General features: G+C 43.2%; 1 protein-coding gene across 4 annotated transcripts in view; it reads left to right on the forward strand.

The window, feature by feature from the left end:
* ZFTRAF1 (zinc finger TRAF-type containing 1) overlaps positions 1 to 19,454 on the forward strand; it is a 139,189-nt gene that overhangs the window by 33,826 nt on the left and 85,909 nt on the right. The window lies entirely within an intron of this gene.

Consider the following 19,454-nt stretch of genomic DNA (forward strand, 5'->3'; position numbering starts at 1 on the left):
ACATTTGTCATCATAGTCGTTTGGTTGTTTATGGTCTCATGAAGAGACTGATAAAGTTTGATAAACGGGCATAGCGCTCTAGCTGTAGCCGCCAAAATATTATTGTGAATTTGGATTGCCGCTGCCGTTGACAGATTGGGTTTAACTCCTGACTCACGATTAATGTTGCTTTCATTTTCTTGCATTTTGCATCTGTTTTGAGTAGATTTTACTACATCCTCGTTATTTTCATGCTGCGTTTAAGTAGCCGCGGTAGATACATTTTACATAGAATCCCAGTGGTCAGTTAATATTGGTTTGAAGTTTTTCATATCAGATACTTTTATTATTGGGGTGCTGGTAGTGGCTTGACATCTGGACAGTTTTGTCAAATCGTGCATTTTTATTTTTTTTTTATTTTTATATTTCTCGGTTTGAAAACTTGCTGTTAGTTTGGCTTCAACAGCAAGATAGTCAGCCTTTAATTTTTCAGTGAGGCGGCTGTCTCGAGCCACTTGGACAGTCTGGCTCTGGGGCTTAATTTTGCTTATAATTTCTCTCTTCTTGACAAGTCCAGAAGGAGAACTGAGTATTATAGGCTCATTTCTAAGTTGGGCTCTGATATGATTTAACTGACCCTCTACGTTCTTTGTGTCATTTATATTATAGGTGCCAGACTCTGCTTTATTTTTGGTGAGAATTTCCACTTGGGAGATTGTAGGTTCTAAGCTCGTTTTGCTACTCTTAGCTTCAATGCACGGAGTCTTGATGACAAATGGCGCATTGTCGATGGTGAGATTGTTTTCGGTCAGCTTGCTGGTTTGGCTAGTTGCATCCAAAAGTTCAAGGTCAGTTACTTCAAAAGGGGATTGAAACAGTGCCAAATTTATTTCTACTGTATCGACATTGAGCGGAGAGTGTGATCTGTCATTGTTTTTCCAATCTGCGATGGTGACGTAAGTAATTTACATACTTGTTTCTAGTTAACTCTACCTGGACGTCTCGCCATTTCTTCACATAACCCAGATGCTTTAATCGCTAGGCTATAAAGAGAGGGTATCTGTGTGTTCAATTTCGTGGTTAGGCAGTTAAGTGATGTCTGTTGTTAGATGCAAAATATTAGATGTCATTGTTTGCATGGCTGTCATTCTCACCCTCTGTTTGCTGGCTTACCTTCGCTTTGTGTCCTGATGTTTTCGCCAGTGTCCAAGGATTCAAGAGGGGTCTTTGTTGTAAAGACTTTCCCCTTGTTTGTGGACCGGCATCCAGCAACTCCAGTGCGTGTAGACTGGCGGGCGTTAGTGTCTTCATTATGGATATGCAGGTCACCGGTTTACAGCGCACAGCACAGCCAACAGTCATCAACTCGCGCCCTTTACTGACGCAGGCTTCACGCCACAAGGGTGTCGGGGAGCTTGTGTGCCCTTCTAGGTGGCGTGTCCACAGCCTTCGAGCCGGCGAGGCGATTTGTCAGCTGTAGCAAGCGCCGGCGTGTAATTTCTCAAAGCACGCCTGGGTGGAAAAACGCTCGTTTCACGAGATAAGGCTGGAAACCAGAAGAGGAGGAGAGCAGGGAACGTTCCGTATGTACAGCCAACAGACATCAACTTGCGCCCTTTCCTGACGCGGGATTCATCTATCTGTCATATAAGAATGAATCGCTAAATACCTAGAGCCGCCCTAACAACAAAGCTTTTGTAAATATCAAGCATTTATACAGGTTTGGCCATCGCAAAAGTTAACTTTCAGAGTGGAATGGCTGTTAACGACTCAAAATTACTTGTGTTGTGGATCAGCCAAACTTGGAGAAACAAAATGGTTTTATCAAAAAAAAAATTAAAACCAGTAAAAGGAAAATATGCTACAAAAGAATGCTGCTGCTTGGACCTAATCTGCCTTGTTGTAAATACATCTATGCCTATGGTGCACCGTTCTTTATCAGTCAGAATGGTGCACACTAGTTTTTTGCATCCTCTGTGCTTTGCAGCTAATATACATCCACTGTTCTTGGGTCACGTCAGCTGTTCTCATGCATTTTTTTATTTTTATTTTTTTAATTTATCTTTTTTAGTTTTTTTTTAATTTGGATTGTGTTTTGGTTTCAAGTAAACCTTTACACACATACGCAGAAGTAATATGTATCAAAATATAAAAAAAATACCAGATGTTCACGACAGTAATTCCAGTATACATTCTTAAAATCAATCGAACATAGATTTCTCCCTCATAAAAAACAATCTTTCATATTATTACCACCACGTTACCACGTCACACCAATTGATCCAATATTGCATTAAGAAAATGACCCTGCAGTTCAGCCACAACACTGAGGAACCACATAGCATTCACTGCTGCTCAATACACACCTTTAAAGTAAGTGGCATTTTGCAACTTTGCAGCCAGGATGCAGCCTCGACATTTTGGCACATTTATTTCAGCAGTTACACATGTTTATGTTCTATCCTGACTCATGTCATTTTTCGATTTACAGTTGCAACACACTTATATGGCTCCTGGGGTCCCTTCGGAGCCTCTTGTCCATTTTTCATGACTTAAATGTATTCCCTATTGCTAATCGGTTTCACTCATCTTTTTTTGTTGCATATGGCGGAGCTCACTCAGCTCTACCAATTTCATTTTAGGTAACGTCCCTGAGGAAATTCAAGGCCAGCGGATGGAATTCAAGGGTTTCCCTTTTTTTCTAGAGCGGATTTCTATTAATCAGGAAAGGTTTACCCGCTACTGTGCAACGTAGCACATTTGTGGCATATATATATAGTTTTTGTGTTTCAACATAGTAATTAAAACAGCAAAGTGGTGTTGCCAAGAGTTAAATTCTTGGTTATTTGTCATGTCCATAGGTACCATGTACGAGCCAATATGTCTCAGTAGCCCCTGACGACCTCCCACCTCCTATCTACACCGTGGGATTGAAAGCTGTAGGGTGTCGTTGGAAGGCCCTCAATTAGCATTCTATGAATTCCTTAGAATTCACTGGACCAATATTATAAAATAAAATGTTCACAGCCAGGCATACTTATTGGTGCATTCAAATATTTAGAAAATTTAGCACTTTAATTTACATGTTTTGCACTAAGATTGTTACATTTTGTATTTTTGGTATTTTATTTTGTATTGTTTTGACGTCTTTTATATATGTTGTAATGATTTTATATTTGATCATAAAAGTATTTGACTTTTTGCATGATATCCAGTTAACAAGAGGAAGCACTGTATTGGGTTATTTTACCCACCTGACACTGCAGAGGACTGGCTGCTTCTGATAGAGGATTGTTTGGTCATGCACTGCAGTGTCCCCAGTTTCAACTCAGCCAGAACAATTCAGGGGCGCTATCCTTGGTTCATTGCCTGCTGGCTGCCATGGAAATGGAAGAGGGGCTCTGTATAAAGCCCTGCCTTCCAGCTCCACGGTGGCCATCTTTATTAAGTATTTTGTTTGAATGACCAGGATGCCACAGGACGCCCTGTTAATTAAAACACATTACATTGCTGTTGGCACCCTGGGTTTTAAAGAGTGCTCCTAACCGAATTGGGTGGTAACTGCACCGGGGCCCATTGTGGAGGTTTGAACCCCGGGCTGTTACAGGCTGGATTGGCTGTTATTGCTATATAATATACCACTTTTAAAATAACCATTTCCTATGGCAGGAACGCCCCTAAAACCGGGACACAACCTGAAGAGATGGAGTGCAGCTATGCCACCAACACTATTGAAGGAGGATGGCCACACAAACACACACATATATAGTGAGATCATCGGTCCAGGCACATGGGCTGGTCTTGTGCCAGGTAACGAACAGGATTTTGGTCTGACCAGTTAAAGAAGATGGAAAGAGATCACAGAGGGCTTAGAAAGCTACCGAAGACAACATGTCTTCTATTGTTTTATCCCGGGTATTCAAATGTAACCAATTAATACTTGTTAGAACCCCTTTAACTTGCGTAGTGCAATTTAGTAAAATGATCCCACCACAGCCTGGAGGAATTTTAGTTTAATACAGTATTACCAGTTCTAGAGTAGTCGCTGTTTACCATTCTCCAAAATATAACTGAAATCTTCAGTGGAGTTTTCCGCATATTTTGGCTCTCTAACCCATTTTTATAATGCTGCTTAAATGCTATTTTCTCCTGTTTTTAGGAGGCGCCAAGACTTTCTAGGCTTGTTATGTATTTCTTTAATATGTGATTCTTGTTTTTTTTTATTTTTTTTATTTTATTTGTGGTTTCACAATACAAAAAAACTAAAAGAAATCAAATCATGAATACAACTTATACATAACATTTACATCAGCAGAATTCATTAGATGGATTAAGAAAATGATTGTACGAAACATTTACAGGCAGAAATTCAGTGCATTAAATATTTCCAATTTGAGCTAAAAACCTAAGAACTTCTAAAGAGAAGTTTCTCTCCCCGCTAACATTCGATTCCAAAATTCTTCAGAATGAAACCAATCGGTATTGTGGGCAAAACGGGAAAAGTGGTCGAACCTTTGTCTGGTACCTAAGCATGATATAAGTAGATGATTCACATTTTGTGGCTCGCCCGAGTTAGTTGCACGACTATCCGCCAAAAGTGCCTTTGTTCCTAATTCTCTGCAAATCGTGCGTGACATATAAATTAATGCGAATCCTCAGGAAATCCACCCTCCACTTTGGATTTGGCAATCTCCTAAGATAAGGTAACAGCCTAGAGATTTGTCAACGACGGAGAAGTGCCTATAAAATTTCATATTTACAAACCAGGCCCTAGTTGAAATCCAATCGTTCGGACCAATCACTTAACTTCAGCGGGATATCAAACGCACATATATTTTTTTTTTTTTACTTTATTTTTCAATTGACGGTTAGAATACATCACAATAAGAATACTAGAGGTTGTTATGCATGATATAACATTTCATGGCAATGATGATGGTTATAGGCTCCGTTTATGACTTAAGTGGGACTGGATGGAGGTGTACAGTTCCCTACTGCATCATGGGTGGCTTTGAGGTAGCGGGGCCCAAATGTCTTTTGGTCTACATACAGGTGCGACTCCCTTGATATAACTTTCCTCGCAGTCTTATATCGAAATCGGGTCCCTGAGCCAAGCTTGGATGAGGGGCCTTCTTCGCTTTCCAACAGATCAGTTTAGATCGTTGGCTACCGCACTTGCTACAGAAAAGTGTACGCGTTTGAATTGAAATTTTTCCGATGTCTCCAAGCAGGTACTTCAATGAAGGGGCTGGTATCTGTATGTCCAATATATCGCTGCGTGTAGTGGACACATCTTCCCAAAATTGTCTGTGAGGAGGGGGGGCATTTCCAGTACATATGGATCGAGTCAGTGACCGAGGAGTTGCATATGGGACAGAGTGCCTGCTTGGATTGATGAATTTGGTGATCTTTGTTTGGTGTGATGTGTAAGTGGTTCAGCAACTTGAATTTTATCAGTCTGAAATTGGTGCAGAATCAGATGGATTTGGTGAATTGGTAATATTTCGCCGATTTAGATTTGTCTATGGTGACACTCGGGTCCCTTTCCCATTTGCTCCTCATATTGCTCGTGGATGAGGTATGCGCTTGTACCGCCTTGTATAATGAGGAGATGCTGCCCTGCAACCCTGCTTCTGACATGGTGATGGATAAGAATGGATGTGGTATTGGGGCCGCTGAGAACGTTGCCCATTTGCTTTTGCATGTTGCTCTTAGCCGATCTAGCAGGGTTGTAACAAGACTGCCCCCAACCTTCTCCTGGACCTCCTTCAAGTGGACGAACATTCCCTCGGGGAAGAGATCCCCCCCACCCCCCCAGGCACATTTCTTTGTGTGGGTGCCATCTTTTCTGAAGTGCTGTGTCAAATGTGGGTGTCATATCCGGGTAATGCCATAGTGAGGTGTGCGGCCAATATGGCTCAGAGCAGCTCACTCTGCAGTAAAGAGCCGCCCAGGCACAAACTGTGCAAGCGACGGTCTACTACACCCACGTCTCTTCCCTGCCCTTGCGATCATGGACTGTAAGGACCTGGAGGAGGCTGCACATTTTCAGCTTGAATATGGGCATATGGTTCTGTGCAGGCGGACCAGTATTTCATGAAGTGTGCCTGTGCTGTGTGGTAATATAGTAGGAAATTTGGGTCGGCCAGACCTCCTGTGTCGTACGGTTTGCATAGTTTGGACCAGCTGAGCCTCACTGAGCCCCCACCCCATACGAAGTTGGAGGCAAGCTTCTGTATTTTATCGAAAACTGATGGCCTGGCCATATCGGAATATTGCTGAATAAGTATATCAGTTTGCGCACCACAACCATTTTTAACAGGGCTACACGGCCATACATGGATATCGGGAGCTTGTTCCAGACGCTCAGTTTATCTTCGAGTGTCATTACATAGGGTTCGTAATTTGCAGCATAAAGGGTGTTTTTCAGTGGACATGATAATGCTGAGGTAGCGAGCTGTGTTTGGGGACCACCAGAATTGTGTTGTGGCTGCCGATCTGATTGTGCCTGCTGTTAGGGGGATATTCTGTTTTTGTTCGGTTAATTTTGTTGTCTGAGAATTTGGCAAATTTTTATTAATTTCCTGTATTACCAGGGTTGGCTGGTTCTCGGGGTCTCTCAGGTATAACGTAGTGTTGTCCGCATATAGGGAAATTAATTAGGGGAGCAGGGCCTAATGCAAATACCGCGCCTCCAGTGTTTGTCTCAGATCTGCGGCAATGCCCTCTATGTTGAGGGCGAAGGTGAGGGGCGATGGTAGACACCCCTGTCTTGTTCCTCTGTGTAATGAGAATTCAGATGAAGCAGTTCTGTTAGTTTCTGATGGCCTCCGGGTCATTGTATAGCACTTTAATGAATCTGTGTAATCCCGGTCCAAACCCCATTGTGCGTAGTATGGCGTACATGTAATTCTAGGAGACCGTATAAAATGCTTTCTCAGCATCAAGTGAGATTGCCACTGCTTTAGTATTCCGGTTTAATTGTGAAGTTGTGGCAAAGACTCTGCGTAGATTGAGGGCTGTGTAACATGAGGGGATAAAGCCTGATTGATCCGGGTGTATCAATTTATTCACATATGGTTGGCGATTGCCTTTGCAACTATTTTAGTATCGGAATTTATTAAGGAAAGGGGACGATAAGAAGATGGCTTGTGAGGGGCTTCTGCAGTTTGAGCAGAACCGATGGCCTCTCTCATAGAAACCGGGAGTTTGCCCGATCTCCGTGCCTCTTCCCAAACTTCCAGCAATTTAGGGGCTATTTCCGTGCTAAAGCATTTGTATAAATCTGCTGGAAGCCCATCGGGTCTGGGCGCTTTGACGGTAGGTAGGTCTTTGATTGCCTGTATGACCTCTTCCAGCGTGGGGGGAAGAGCTAGAAGTTCTCTCGTCTCTATCCAGTAGGAGGGGGGAGGGGTAGTGGGAGTTTGCATAGGGGGAGAAAGAATATGAAAACGTATATCCCTCACACAAGCCACTCAGTGGCCCGGGCAAGTATTTCCCTTTACCTAGTACCCCCCCCCCCCCTCCCTAACCCCCCAAAACAATCCTGCTGAACTTGATCCCTGGTTTAGGATTGGGGGGGATCTAAAGGAGCAAAGTCCAGCGTAGTGCCTTGACAAGAGCTGACAGACTGATATTACCTCCCCCATACCGCAGTACATGTAGTGAGCCATGTGCGACGCCCCTACCCGTGTGACATTCTCTAACTCTTACCCTACCCAGCTCGGCTCTCATGAACCTGCAGCTGAACTGAAGTATATAATACTCTGATAATCAATATCTCTGTACGCTTTCCGACGTTCTCTGACGTCAAGCTGTGACAGGAAATTGACATATGCTGCCCAAGCTAAATAAATCTGCCAGACAGTTCTACCTTCTATCTCCGTGCCACACAAGGGGCCAGCTTCACAAACATTTCCTCTCCTACCTGCTGCCACAGAGATGGGAACGCCAGACTCATTCCTGTCACCATCTGTTCCATAGACTTGACTCTTTCCCCCCTCCCCTCCTCTCCCTACGCCGCCGCTTGCCGCGTCTATAACAATCCAGGGCAGAGAGATGGTGACAGGATTCAGTCACCTCATCCACGCTCCCATTCCCTCTACGGGCGGGCCGTACCAAGTCCCCCAGGATCCAGGAAGACCAATACCTGCAAACATAAAAACAGGACTGACATTATGCACATAAGTCCACCCTCCATTCATTAAAATGAAACTCTCACGCTGGAATGTGGGGGTTTACAAATAGATTTGCTAGTACCTCCCTGCCCGCTATGCAAGCAGTTTAATTTCCCACCCAATTTTCCATTAACAATGCATAACATTGGATAGAAATTCACCCCCTCTAATCTCGCTCTCCTCAATCCTTACTAGCCTTAAATCCTCCATTCACTGGTTAGGGGTATTCACTGGATAGTGGTATTATCTAAAAGGTATATTGAAAACAAAACCATACGGTTCAAATACCCAGCAATCAAAACATTTGTAAATGTTCTAAAACCCATTTGCCTAGCAAAATGGACAATGGACATTTTATTCTTAAATGTACACCACAATGGGCAGGTTTATTGTAAAGATAGATGACCAATAATAAAAAAATTATCCCACCTGAGTCTCATGACGGATAATTTAAGCTCCTCAAGAATTAATTTCACATAACACCATCCAAATTTCTTGTCAAGTAAAGAATTGTGGGCAGTTTGTGTATGGAACTGAAGTGGCGTGTGACCTTTCGTGGCTGGGTAGTAGCTTGTTTAAAAAAACAAATACATATAATTAGATTTTTTCTATCCTGCATAACCCGCAGCCTGAGCCCTTTTGTCAATTGTTAAACCATCAGTGACCAGACATAAGGGGTGTTCCCTCTTGAAGAAGAATGTCCAATTCATTTAAATAATGCAGTTGTAGACCCCTACTATGGCTGTGTGAATTCCATAGCTGAATAATCAATGACTTGTTATTGGGATCTGTATTAGGAAGCACAATGACCCTGAGGGTCCACCGGCAGCCAGAACTAGTTATATGTACCAGTCATCGCCTTTACCATAGTATGTTGAAGAATTACCTTTCTTTGCCCTGTGTTACATGAGAACTGTGTACCACCAGCTCATTGCACACATCTATGTTGACATTTGAAACCATAGCTGATGAAATGACCAAACTCTCTTGGGAGCTAGAACTTGAAAAAAACACTGACCCCCCCCCCCCCCCCCCCCACAATCTTGGTTCTGTTTTGCCAACATCCTTAAATAGACTTCGAATTTAAAGTGGTTGTTCGGTCAGAAAATGTATAGAGCCAATCGATCCGGCTTGTATTTTAGAGCATGCATCAATCGTTCTTAAATTTCAAATGCAACTTGCCCAAGTTTTTATCACTAGATCAACCACCTTGATGTATTTATCGCAGAAATGCATGCAAAAATGAAAGTAAATCTTCAGAATAATGTGCTTTGTCTCTGAATAACATAGACCCTTTCACTATATAAATGGTGTATGTTTTTGTTTTTATAAACGTTTAGCTGCTTAGCGAAGGTCACACCCCTGGAGTATCACACAACTCCTTCCTAGCCACGGAAGCCAAATGCAGTTGACCCCTCCCACCTTGGTTGGCACAGGCTCCTGATTTCGATAGCAACAAGCACCTTGAGGCAGCCAAAGGGGAGGAAGTGGGTTAGGGAGAAGTAGAGGGTGGTAAGGGTAACCGGAAAGAGGTTTAGAGTACTTGCAATAGGATAGGACTGGGGAACCCCGGGGGATGAAATACCTGACCATGTAGCAAACACTTGTCTCAACCCTTGATTCTTAGATGATCGGTACCCTTCTCTTCTTGGTTAGGATACAGACTCCTATGTCTTACATTCATACACCTTCACTGAATAAAAGACAAACACAAGCACATGAAGCATGAATGACCTGAAGCCATGGATGACTGACACATAGACATGTGAACATAATATTGACCACAATACTCTTCTTAAAGGAATGGTTCGGTCAAAAAATGTTATTGGCTCTACGGGTCGGCCATGTGTTTTTAAGCCGAAGTCGCTCGATTTTAGAAAAATTTCCTATGGACCTTACCCGAGTTTTCATCCATTAAACGCACGCGAAAATAGGCAGTAGGGCGCCGCCATTTTGTGATAATCCTATCACTTGCCACATCGCCCTGGCTGACCGCTTTTGCGGCACTAAATCATATCCCCCGCCCCTGAGCCTGACATTATCAAAACATTCATATTCCCGCCTCTCTCCGTGACGTTACTGTGTTGCGTAGGCAAACGCGCCCAGTCGTCTTCTACGCGACTTGACACAGAACCCGGAAACCAACACAGATCAACTCGCAACACAGCGTGCTACAATTCGGAATATGAAACTGTACTTTCAAATCAAACAGCAACACGGTACATTTGGTAAAGTACATATATTTAACATTAAATGTTTATAGAATATTCAGCAATTGGCATATAAAATCGAAATGTGAGTTTTTTTTAATTTGTTTTTTTTTTTTCTTTCTTCCTTTCCTCTCTATCTGCAAATCCTGTTGTTTTATTGTGTCACGCGCTGTTCCTTTATGGTACACAGGGTGTTGGTTTTCGTTAAAAGAAGCACTTTGGTCGCACGGTGAACCGCAAGGCTGTACCATCAACTAGGCACTAGGCCAGCGTAAAGGTTGATATGTTGCTTCTAGCCGCTAGTACCACGTAAGGGCATATGGGCCCTTGGTGATCGTCCCATAAGATGGTCAAAGTGGTGCAGTTGTTTACGATAAGCTGCAGCTGGCGGTTGAAAAAACCATCTGCCGGGGTCTGTAGCAGTAGGGTAAGATATACCAGTTTTGAAAACATAAAAATTATAATTAGTCTCGCAAGCCGATCTTTATTAATATTATTCATTTTATTTATTACGGCCGATCTGAAACTATTTGCTTTTAAGGATAGTGCAATGGAGTATGTTCGGCTCTAAAATCAATGTGAAAACTAATGAAATAAATCGAGGTTAACACACGATGAGAACGACTTGTTTGTCTACATGCGTGTGGAATGTGGACCTGCATGCCCATGTGCCCGGTACAAAGACGATCCCACAAACGTTTTACTTGCTCTTCATTCATTCATTCATCCATTCATTAATTCTTCATTCCGGTATAAAAGCATCTAAAGAGTTACTTACATTATATTTGCAATTTCCATTGAGTCTCTGCGTAATGCAGTCCGTAAATCCCACTGTGCTCTTGACAACGATTTTTGGTATACTGAACTAACATTAAACTCGGTCTAGTTTCGGAATTTTCTGCCTTATCGTCTTTTACGTTATTGCACCCCTCCTTCAAATGAAGTCCTTTCGGCATGGTCCCTGTCTCTCAAGGTCAAAAAACAATAGAACCTTATACTGCCAGTGCGAGTTGTGGGCCTCTTCAGGCCACCAGCTGAAAATCAAAGCTGCTGACCTTCATTCTAAATGAGCATACATTCTTACTTTGAAACATCCCGTGTAAAGCCATCTTTGAGAACTTGAATTTTCGAATCCATGTATGTGCTAGGCCTCAATATGCAAATGCAAACTGGCTTCTCTCCCATCTGCAACGGCTCGCTTGGCGCGTTTTGAGGCCCCCAATTTTGTCCGCGAGCTTTGCAGCCCTAGAGATCCATAACTATGGAGACATTGACTTTTTGGGGGGGAAGGTCAGGGAAAATATAATGTACCCGAGGAGTTGAGTTGAAAGTGAGATTTATTGTTTGTTTTATTATTTGCAATACGCAAGCCTCCCCTCGGTTAACAGTGCGCAGCATTTACATGAGATTTCGAAACTTAGTTACAGCAACAAAAATATATACATACACATATTGACGAGGTCAGCGATATGAGGCGAATAGAGAGAGAAGTCAAAGATGACACCCAGGTTGTTCGCCACCCAGGATGATGAAGGAAGGGGTTAGGGTTAGCATACTTTGTATGTACACTGTACAATAACATTTATTTACAAAAAGACACTCATATATTATAATTATTTAAACCAGGATTTGTACTTCACAACCAGCTCTGCTTTGGGTTGACATGGCACAGTGGCAATGTTTGGTGGCAATGCATCAGTGCTCTGCACAGAAACATTCAAAATTCCATATCTGTGCTTCTCGAGTACAGCAACAATAAGGCTTTTTACAAAGTCGAACTCAATTTCCTCATAGACTGGTTTGATCACCCATTGCTTACTTCTTTTAGAAAACACCTTCGTGTAGCGAGGCATCCTTACATTACCCATAGTCCTAGATTGTTCACGGCAGAGAGTCCTATGTTTCATGCGCTGTATGCTGAAATGCAAGCGCTTTGGCCTGTACTTTAGGCATACTTTAGGCACATATTGTGGAACACCTCCAAACCTCCTGTGTGACAGAATTCTGTCAGTCACCTCAAATCTCTTGATAGAGTTTATCGAAAACAATCTTCTCAATGGCTTTCTGTGTCGGTGAAGATGGAATCAACCACTTCTTCCTTGCCTCCTCAGGGAACAAAGGGCCATGTTCACATTGGTGGAAATGTAGGTTTTCTGACCAGCGGTGAACGTTGGTACAGTGGTGCATCAGTGACCGCCATTTTTCAAGTAGTATTTCCACTGACCCTTCACAAGTTTTGGAGCTCCACCAAAGATGGTTGCTGATAGACTGGGACCACTGTGAAATACTTTCCAACCCTTTTTTTTTTTCCTTGCAGCCGAGATTTTCTTATTGATTTAGCAAGATGCCATACATCAAATTGATGTTTAATATGTGGGAACTGCTCGCTCATTGTCTTGGCAATTGAAACGTGTCTGTCCGTGGCTATGAGGTCGATGTGCATTCCCCTCGATTGTAGATATTCCACTGATTTTATAAATCCTAGTTTCTCCATGGCCACTTTGATGTACATTGCGTTACCTGCACGACCACCAAACTCACAATTTCTTACTATTCATGTCCTGAAAGTGGTAGGTGCAGTACTTGGCAGAAAATCCAGGGCTGTCGCACTGTCCATCGCCGGCTAGCCTGAATCGTTTCCCTTCGAATGTACTTGCTAGAGACAAATGTTCAATTTTCCAAGCATCACTAATGGCCGGAAACAGATAATCATGTTGGTATTTGTAGTACTGTGTTTTAGAAATGAAGTCCCACAAACTGAAAGAAAGACTCTAGCTTTCTAAACCTGGAGCCACTAAAAAGTGATGCAGCTGCGCACAGTAGATTGCCTGCTGGCAGTTTCCCCAGCATCGGTTGTGCAGACCATGATAACGTATGATTTAATCTACAGGCGGCATGTATTTTGACGTTACTGCCTTGTTTTTGATGAGTCACATGAATCAATGGCTTCCCACATACTTTCCCTCTGACGGAATGCCCACATTTCAGCATACTTATAATATCCATCAAACAACTGTCGAATACTATGTATTTGCCCTCTTTCATTAGACTTTCATCCGGAATCGCACTTGTTTCGGACTGCATCGTTGAGGACATATCAGCAACATTGAAAGAAATATAGCCGATATCAGGTTCTGATGCGTCGGTGAATGCTGCTGCTGGCTGCTGGTTCATTCTGTCATTTCAACATCTATTACTTCAACATTGATGGGAGAACACAACAATGTCGACAGCTTTTTTGGTGGCAATTTTTTGACTGGTGTAGATTGTGTGAACTGATCTGCGACTACTTCCGAGCTATCCTCAATACATTCAGTATCATCTTCTTGTGTTGCAGTCGCACTGTAGCAATGGTCCATTACAACTTTACTGGATTCTCCGGACACATTCATTTCATGTTCTGGCCATTGGATATGAGCATCTCTAGTCTCAACACGCGGCGTCTGAATGACTAGTTCCTCCATAGTATAAATGGTCTGGCAAGCAACATATCTCATTCGCTTCACTGTCTGTGTATGTATAGTTCGTACACCCACGGGTAACTAGAGGACAGATTGGAAAAGGGATGTTCAGTTTAAACACAAGATAAAGTATAGTACAATTGACTGGAAAAAACATAAAATAGTCCCCAGCACAAAGAAAGTCTAAAGTTATGAATTGTTTGTAACTAACCTTATTTTTGTTTCTTTTCTTTGCAACTTTCTTGACTCGACCTTCAACATCTGCACGCTGTAGCTCCGATTTGTTTCCGCATCTCTTCCCTTCCTCTTGCGCTGCAACGACTATATTTTCTGTATCTGCATAGACAGCACAGAATGAGGCTCCATCGACTCACTGAAACATAGTACTTTCATTAATATGGATTGCAATATTGATAACATAAAACACACGTGAGGACGAACACACAGGTTCATCTCAATAGCTCAACACAAATTAAACATAGTTTAGAACAATCAAACGACAAGTATTCGAGCTCTGATGACCTAGTTCCATGGAACTGTCAGTATCCATACCTCTGGCTCTGCATGGACTGCCATGAATGATTGTATTGGAGAGGAGGCATCAGCAACTTCCTGAAACACAGTACTTGCGTTAGTATGGTCTTCAATATTGTAAACATAACACACACTTGGGGTCGACGGCACAGGTACATATAAAGAGATAACCACATTGCATTGTCTAAAAGAATCAAGGAATATTTAAATATGATCAGATTTAATCGACTTATTTCTCCGATTTCTTTATATCTGCATCATCTAAATGGGATCTTGTGATTGTAGTGGAAGCTCCATCGTCTCCCTAAAACACAGTACTTCCGTTAATAGGGAAGAAGTATAGCAAATGGAATCACGTTATATGATCACGCTCGATGGAGCTGTCAGTATCCATACCTGGTGCTGCTGAAGAATATCTATGGATGTTGTAAATGTGGTGCGCACTTCCGAAAGCTGTTGCGCCGATTCGTATCCGCATGGTCCCGCTTCCACTTCCCCTGGAATTACTTGAATGTCAGGCTCCGCATCAAGTGCGTGGGTTGACGCTTCAACAACTGCCTGAAACATAGTATTTGCATTAGTAAGGATTACAATATTGAAAACGTAACACACACTTGTGGTCGACCGTTCAGGTACATATCAATGGCTAACCACAAATGAAACATGGTGTAGAACAATCAAACGACAAGTGTTCCAGTCCTGATGATCACGGTCGATGGAGCTGTCAGTATCCATACCTTGTGCTGCTGAAGAACATCTAGGGCTGTTGTCAATGTGGTGGACGCTTCAGCATCTCCCTGAAAGACAGTACTTGTATTAGTATGGATAACACTAATTATAACTGAAAACAAACACCAGGGGACGAAGGTGTATATCAATTGGAAAGCACTAACCAAACAATTGGTAAAATAAGCACACGATACATAAAAACTATTAATTGACATGCATAAAACAAGTCTGTAGCGGAAAAGCCAAGTATGATTACCTGATACGCGCTAGAAGGGGTTGATAACTGTGGGCAGGTCACAGATGTAGAATGTTCTTGCTTCAGATTCAGTGGATAGTCAAGCAGTTGTAAAGGTAAATTGTTTGATAATGAAATGCAAATATTAAAAAATTGCCATGTAAACCGACAGAATACTTGAGAATAATGCTATTGAAAATGCGCAATATAGCACAGTTCCCTGTGCCCATAAATAGATTTCCTTAGGAGCTATACACTCCTATCAATATCGAAAGTATTACAAGGGACACAACACCTAAAATATCAATTAATCCATTCGGCTACCTACACAATACCACAAGGCCTAAAGCTAAATCTGGACACTTGACTCACCAGTGGCGGAATGTGGACGAATAGAGTTGGAATAGTGTTTGCGAGCAATTTTCGTGTCGTTCGCCGTTTATTCTTCTTTGTTACCCAAGATGTGGCGTACATGGTCGAGGAAAAGTGCCGGCTGCAGATGCGGTATCGATCACCCATCATGTCCTCAAAGACTTGCTGGACTCTACTCTCAAGCTCTTCAGGTAGATATCCGCAAGGTCTGACCCATTCTCTTATTCGATCAACAGTTTTAGGGAATACATGCATTGTAGTGCCTTCAGATTTAGCATGGGTCTTCAAAGGGCAACCGCTAATCGAACAGGCAGGCATTGTTGAAAATTCTGAAAAGTAAATATCTAGATATAAAACCTTGATGAATAAAAATGTCATATGGTAAATGAACCATACCCTGTTCAATGCAAGGTTTGTTTTGGTTGCCGGAAATATACCAGTTCATCATGTGCGGCTTGGTATTTGCTTAAGTTACAGACATTTTTTAAATGATGTGACTAAACTCTGAACATGTGACTCGTCCCTTGGATGTTCTGTCTTGCACGAGAAGGAAACATGCTTACATTATAGACTGGACCCCGAAGGATGCAATTCGATGACAATTGACACAGATGAAAATAAATAGATCTATTGATAGCATAACAATTGAAACTCCAGTCAATAGCAATGAGACCAATGACATAGCACTAGTGGGTACTGTAATCGCAAATAGATAGAAATGTAAAAATGACCGAAATATGACTAGGATACATAGCCTTACCTTGACCAACAAACAGTTGGATTCAGCAGGCCAAGCAGTATGTTGCAGGAGAACAGGTAGATGGCCACAGGTAGCAGACGGACGAGTTTGCTCGAAGCGGCCACACATAGCATGACGACGAGCAGATTAGCATAGATCTCAGTGCTTCTCAGGTAGAAGGTTCAGGAGTTGACTTGCAAAGCACAAAGATGTTCTCATTATCAAGTGGTTTATAAAGTATTAGAAACAGGGGTGTGTTTGTGAATGAATGAATGAATGAATGAATGAATGAATGAATGAATGAATGAATGAATGACGTGTGTATGTCGTGGTATTATGTGGTTTGCAGGGGGGCGGCCTGCCTGGAGACACAGGGTCTGAGGAGGCCATGTGAGCGATGGCCCCTTGGCGTGGGATACCTTTTGAAGTGTACATGTTTGTGCCTGTGACAGCCCCCCATGCCAGCGCTCATCCCCGGGTGCGAACCGCCTTTGATAGAGGGGGGTGGGATAGATGGGCCTGGGGCGTGCAGATAAGGCACAGGAAGACTGCTGAATGGAGACACACTTATGTGGATTGCAGGGGGGTGGCCTGCCTCAGGGGAAGCCAGCCTGGAGACACTGGGTCTGAGGAGGCCATGTGAGCGATGGTCCCTGGGCGTGGGATACCTTTTGAAGTGTACATGTTTGTGCCCATGTCAGCCCCCCATGCCAGTACTCATCCCTGGGTGCGAACCGCCTTTGATAGCGGGGGGTGGGATGGATGGGCCGGTGGGCGTGCAGGCAAGTGTGTGGGAGCGAGGGGCCATCAGGCCCCTCTCATCCTTTACTTCTCAGTAGAAACTCGGACCAAGTGCCTCCAGTAGTGGGTTCGCCCCTTGCCCTTATGTGATGTTAACTTTGGTTGACATTCGCATAGATGGGACCACTGAGCAGGACACGGGACATCCATTTTTGTTCCCCCTTTCCACTCCATCTTGGTGACCAGGCCTCACTGTGCAGAGCACATGGCCCCCACCCTCGTTCCCACTCTGACTGGAAAACTCCAGAGGTATTTGCAACAGCTAATAAATGTAACACATCACTCTTCCTCTAAGATCACTGTCCTGCATGTGAACCAGCCTGAACTACGCACATAGCTCGTTCATCTCCACAAACGTGTCCTTGCCCTCGCACCCTCGCCAGTGGAAATTTACTGCCATTCTGACCCTGTGTCTCTGCAAGGTATTCTCTTCATGTGCCAGACCACTGAGCACGCCATGATGCCCACCTAACAGATCCCCAACTAACATTAGACCCCTACTGCAGTATATCGGTGTCTATCAATAACAAATGCCACATACCGTAGATTCTTGTGAGCACAGACCCACACTTCAAACAGTGTATTATAGTGGTCAAGACCCTAAGGCCTGTGTAATCCAATGGTAATTGTTAGTATAGATATATGTGTGACTTTTATAGAGACATAACCTACTGAAAGACTTTGAACAAGTGTTATTTAGTGCATGCATTATTGAGAATATATTATGTTAGCTTAGTTAGTGACCACCCTGCTTCACAGTGACCTGACCTTCACCCATTCGGAGCACAGATGTCTGACGTCCATCCTTGAATGGAGACACACTTGATTCATTTAAAAAATCGAAACAACCGTTGTTAGAATATGTGGTGTTTTATTTTGTATCTTATTTTGATGACACAAAAATACAAGACTTTACACATTGTACAGGTCAGGTTGCAGCACAGCGAGAGAAAATCCCCTGTACTGACCGCTGTCACTTGGGAAAGTTTCTCTTATGGCACGAACAGCACAGGCGGGTATTACTCTTTGAACGCGGTGTCCAAGTCTCCTGTGAAACCACCATGTAAAGGAACGATAGGCCACCAGCCTGTACCACCTGTGAAAAGGAATGAAACAAACTGTTTTTAAATTACCAAGATAAGTTTAATAAACGTTTGTTGTCAATGACAATTCTTGTAACTAATAGCATTCTGCTTGGAAAAATGCTATCTAGACACTGCACACTATTGAACGACTTTCATGCGTTACAATATGTATATGTAATTTTGGATATAGTAGAAGACCATGAAATAGGAGTGGCATGACAAGCTGAGTATACATACTCGTTAGTCAGATTACGAGGGCGAACAGTTGCACGAAGTTGGTGCATAAGCACCATCATTATCCTCAACACAGACCGTGTGCGGCAGGCTGCCCTGAAGTCTGGCAGCTCGGTGATGCATTGCGGTCGTGGCTCGCCTTCGAAATGTAGGTCACGCATCCCGAGTTTTCACAGCAGCAGCAGTTCTCGTCCTCGGTTCGCATTAGCTCGCACCGATTGCATGTGTACCAGGTGGAAACACCGTCCATGCGACTAGGTCCAGGCTTTTCAGCTGTTGAATCGTCCTCCCAACTGCCGTCCGAAGACCCATCGTTTTCGCGTATTTCCCTTTCCAGTAGTTCCTCCTCGGTATACTCGGGCTTGTACATGTAGGGCATTATTGTAGCCATTGTGTGTTAAACAAACTAAAATAATTTATAGCGGTGGTACTGGTATCTGTTCACACGGGCTACAAGCAACGAAGGTAGCTGACCAGAGCACAGAAACGAGTCACAGAATACTCAAAGTAACACAGAGAGTGGAATGGAATCAAAAATCTACTGCTGTTTGTTGTGATACGTCCGTTTATACTTATTGAGGAAAGAGGCGTCCTGCCATTTCCATGGCGACACGTCATTAGCTGAAGCGCAGCGAATGTTGACACGAGACGTGCTTTGGCGTTGTGAAATGGGCGGTACGCGTCTGCTGATGACAGGCTCGGGGGCGGGGGATATGATTTAGTGCCGCAAAAGCAGGTCAGCCAGGGCGATGCGGCAAGTGATAGGATTATCACAAAATGGCGGCTACCGACTGCCTGTTTTCGTGTGTGTTTAATGGACGACAACTCGGGTAAGGTCCATAGGAAATGTTTCTAAAATTGAGCGACTTAGGCTTAAAAACACATGGCCGACCCATAG

Source organism: Ambystoma mexicanum, chromosome 5q (assembly GCF_040938575.1).
Source record: "Ambystoma mexicanum isolate Mex_15411 chromosome 5q, UKY_AmexF1_1, whole genome shotgun sequence".
Classification (NCBI taxonomy): Eukaryota; Metazoa; Chordata; class Amphibia; order Caudata; family Ambystomatidae; genus Ambystoma; species Ambystoma mexicanum.